The sequence below is a fragment of the Schistocerca gregaria genome, unplaced genomic scaffold (genome assembly GCF_023897955.1).
Source record: "Schistocerca gregaria isolate iqSchGreg1 unplaced genomic scaffold, iqSchGreg1.2 ptg000280l, whole genome shotgun sequence".
Lineage (NCBI taxonomy): Eukaryota > Metazoa > Arthropoda > Insecta > Orthoptera > Acrididae > Schistocerca > Schistocerca gregaria.
Window position 1 is genome coordinate 246,811 of NW_026061773.1, and position 4,977 is coordinate 251,787.

A 4,977-nucleotide genomic window follows, 5' to 3' on the forward strand; every position below is an offset into this window, starting at 1 on the left:
TCTGAAACGGTTTCATTTATCGTCTGCAAAGCTATGTCGTGTGCTGCGGTATGGGCTCGACACGTAAAGCACCATAGTAGAACACAGAAGAAGCTTCTAAGTTGACGTAATAGCTAGTAAGAAACAGTACAATTCAAGTTTTAGTTATTGATTATTTACCTTTTACCTTTCTTTGGTGCTTGCTTGATGGGAAGTCTGGCAGCCACGTTGCACGAGAGAATGTGAAAAGTGTTTATATGTAGTAAAAACCTGAGAAATCGGGCCGTTTTCGTTTTTTCTTATCGAATCGAATTAAAGCCAGATCGTCACACTGCCCGCTCTTGCCTCTGAAACGGTTACATTTATCGTCTGCATAGCTATGTCGCGTGCTGCGGCTTGCGGAGACACTAAAAGCACCATAGTAGAACACAGAAGAAGTTTCTAAGTTGAAGTAATAGCCAGTAAGAAGTAGTACAATTCACGTGTTAGTAATCGATTATTGACTTTTTATACGGGTTTGGCGCCTTGGACTTGTGCTAGGACCTTAAGTTTTTGCATGATGAAGGACTAGCAGCCGCTTTGCACGGGTAATTTGAAAAGTTTCCAGAATGAGATTTTCACTCTGCAGCGGAGTGTGCGCTGATATGAAACTTCCTGGCAGATTAAAACTGTGTGCCCGACCGAGACTCGAACTCAGGACCTTTGCCTTTCGCGGGCAAGTGCTCTACCAACTGAGCTACCGAAGCACGACTCACGTCCGGTACTCACAGCTTTACTTCTGCCAGTATCCGTCTCCTACCTTCCAAACTTTACAGAAGCTCTTCTGCGAGCACTTGCCCGCGAAAGGCAAAGGTCCTGAGTTCGAGTCTAGGTCGGGCACACAGTTTTAATCTGCCAGGAAGTTTCATATCAGCGCACACTCCGCTGCAGAGTGAAAATCTCATTCTGGAAACATCCCCCAGGCTGTGGCTAAGCCATGTCTCCGCAGTATCCTTTCTTTCAGGAGTGCTAGTTCTGCCGGTTCGCAGAAGAGCTTCTGTAAAGTTTGGAAGGTAGGAGACGGATACTGGCAGAAGTAAAGCTGTGAGTACCGGACGTGAGTCGTGCTTCGGTAGCTCAGTTGGTAGAGCACTTGCCCGCGAAAGGCAAAGGTCCTGAGTTGGAGTCTCGGTCGGGCACACAGTTTTAATCTGCCAGGAAGTTTCAATTTGAAAAGTGTTCATATGTGCTAAAAACCTGAGACATCTGCCATTTTCGCCATTTGTTATCAAATCGATTTAAAGCCAGATCGTTACATTGGCCACTCCTCTCTCTGAAACGGTTTCATTTATCGTCTGCAAAGCTGTGTCGTGTGCTGCGGTATGGGCTAGACACTAAAAGCACCATAGCAGATCACAGAAGAAGCTTCTAAGTTGATGTAATAGCCAGTAAGAAACACTACAATTCAAGTTTTAGTTATCGAATATTGACCTTTTACCCTTCTTTGGTGCCTTGGACATGAGCTAGGACCTTAAGATTTTGCTTGATGGGGAGTCTAGCAGACGCGTTGCACGGGAGAATGTGAAAAGGGTTCATATGTAGTAACAACCTGAGATATCCGTCCGTTTTTGTCATTTGTTATCCAATCGACTTAAACCCAGAACGTCACGTTGGCCGCTCTTCTCTCTGAAACGGTTACATTTATCGTCTACAAAGCTATGACGCGTGATGCGATATGCGGAGGCACTAAAAGCACCATAGTGGAACACAGAAGAAGCTTCTAAGCTGATGTAATAGCTAGTAAGAAGTATTACAATTCACGTATTAGTTATCGATTATTGTCCCTTTAGCCGTCTTTGGTGTCTTGTACATGAGCTAGGACATTAAGATTTTGCATTAAAGGAGGACCAGCAGCCGCGTTGCTCGGGAGAATGTGATAAGTGTTGATAAGTAGTAAAAACCTGAGAAATCCGTCCGTTTTCCTCATCTCTTATCAAATCGTCTTAAAGCCAGAACGTTACATTGGCCGCGATTCTCTTTGTAACGGTTACATTTATCGTCTTCACAGCTATGTCGGGTGCTGTGGTATGCTTAGACAATAAATGCACCATAGTAGAACACAGAAGAAGCTTCTAAGTTGATGTAACAGCCAGTAAGAAATAGTACAATAACGTTTTAGATATCGATTATTCACTTTTTAGCTGGGTTTGGGGCCTTGGACATGAGCTAGGACCTTCAGATTTTGCATCTAAGGAGGACTAGCAGCTGCGTAGCACGGGAGAATGTGAAAAGTGTTCATATATAATAAAAACCTGAGATATCCGTCCGTTTTCGTCATTTGTTATCGAATCGACTTAAAGCCAGATCATCACACTGGCCGCTCTTCTATCTGAAACGGTAACATTTAACGCTTGCAAAGCTATGTCGCGTGCTGCGGTATGCCGAGACACTAACAACACCATAGTAGAACACGGAAGAAGCTTCTAAGTTGATGTAATTGCCAGTAAGAAATAGTACAATAACGTTTTAGATATCGATTATTGACTTTTTAGCTGGCTTTGGGGCCTTGGACATGAGCTAGGACCTTAAGACTTTGCATCAAAGGAGAACTAGCAGCTGCGTTGCACGGGAGAATGTGAAAAGTGTTCACATGTAGTACAAACCTGAGAAATCCGTCCGTTTTCGTCATTTCTTATCAAATCGACTTAAAGCCAGAACGTTACATTGGCCGCTCTTCTCTCTGAAACGGTACCATTTATCTCCTGCAAAGCTATGTCGCGTGCTGCGGTACGCCGAGACACTAACAGCACCATAGTAGAACACAGAAGAAGCTTCTAAGTTGATGTAATTGCCAGTAAGAAGTAGTACAATAACGTTTTAGATATCGATTATTGACTTTTTAGCTGGCTTTGGAGCCTTGGACATGAGGTAGGACCTTCAGATTTTGCATCTAAGGAGGACTAGCAGCTGCGTTGCACGGGAGAATGTGAAAAGTGTTCATATATAGTAAAAACCTGAGATATCCGTCCGTCTTCGTCATTTGTTATCGAATCGACTTAAAGCCAGATCATCACACTGGCCGCTCTTCTCTCTGAAACGGTTACATTTATCGTCTGCAAAGCTATGTCGAGTGCTGCGGTATGCAGAGATACTAAATGCACCATAGTAGAACACAGAAGAAGCTTCTAAGTTGATGTAATAGCCAGTAAGAAGTAGTACAATTCAAGTTTTAGTTATCGATTATTGACTATTTAGCCGTCTTTCGTGCCTTGGACATAAGCTGTGACATTAAGATTTGCGAATGAATGGAGGACTAGCAGCTGCGTTGCACAGGCGAGAATGTGAAAAGTGTTGATAAGTAGTAAAAACCTGAGAAATCCGTCCGTTTTCCTCATCTGTTATCAAATCGACTTAAAGCCAGAACGTTACATTGGCCGCTATTCTCTCTGTAACGGTTACATTTATCGTCTGCAAAGCTATGTCGCGTGCTGTGGTATGCGGAGACAATATAGGCACCATAGTAGAATACAGAAGAAGCTTCTAAGTTGATGTAATAGCCAGTAAGAAGTAGCACGATAACGTTTTAGATATCGATTATTGACTTTTTAGCTGGCTTTGGGGCCTTGAACATTAGCTACGGCATTAAGATTTTGCATCAAAGGAGGACTAGCGGCTGCGTTGCACGGGAGAATGTGAAAAGTGTTCATATGTAGTAAAAACCTGAGAAATCCGTTCGTTTTCGTCATTTCTTATCAAATCGACTTAAAGCCAGATCGTCACATTGGTCGCTCTTCTCTCTGAAACGGTTACATTTATCGTCTGCAAAGCTATGTCGCGTGCTGCGGTATGCGGAGACACTAACAGCACCATAGTAGAAATCAGATGAAACTCCTAAGTTGATGTAATAGCCAGTAAGAAGTAGTGCAATAACGTTTTAGATACCGATTATTGAATTTTTAGCTGGCTTTGGGGCCTTGGACATGAGCTAGGACCTTAAGATTTTGCATCAAAGGAGAACTAGCAGCTGCGTTGCACGGGAGAATGTGAAAAGTGTTCATGTGTAGTAAAAACCTGAGAAATCCGTCCGTTTTCGTCATTTCTTACCAAATCGACTTAAAGCAAGACCGTCACATTTGTCGCTCTTCTCTCTGTAACTGTTACATTTAACCATCTGCAAAGCTATATCGCGTGCTTCTGTATGTAGAGACACTAACAGTACCATAGTAGAACCCTGGTGAAACTTCTAAGTTGAAGTAATAGCCAGTAAGAAGTAGTGCAATAACGTTTTAGATATCGATTATTGACTTTTTAGCTGGCTTTGGGGTCTTGGACATGAGCTAGGGTCTTAAGATCTTGCATCAAAAGAGGACTAGCAGCTGCGTTGCACGGGAGAATGTGAAAAGTGTTCACATGTAGTACAAACCTGAGAAATCCGTCCGTTTTCGTCATTTCTTATCAAATCGACTTAAAGCCAGAACGTTACATTGGCCGCTCTTCTCTCTGAAACGGTACCATTTATCTCCTTTAAAGCTATGTCGCGTGCTGCGGTATGCCGAGACACTAACAGCACCATAGTAGAACACAGAAGAAGCTTCTAAGTTGATAACACTGCCAGTAAGAAGTAGTACAATAACGTTTTAGATATCGATTATTGACTTTTTAGCTGGCTTTGGGGCCTTGAACATGAGCTACGGCCTTAAGATTTTGCATCAAAGGAGGACTAGCAGCTGCGTTGCACGGGAGAATGTGAAAAGTGTTCATATGTAGTAAAAACCTGAGAAAACCGTTCGTTTTCGTCATTTCTTATCAAATCGACTTACAGCAAGATCGTCACATTGGTCGCTCTTCTCTCTGAAACTGTTACATTTATCATGTGCAAAGCTATGTCGCGTGCTGCGGTTTGCGGATACTCTAACAGCACCATCGTAGAACACAGATGAAACTTCTAAGTTGATGTAATAGCCAGTAAGAAGTAGTACAATAACGTTTTAATTATCGATTATTGACTTTTTAGCTGGC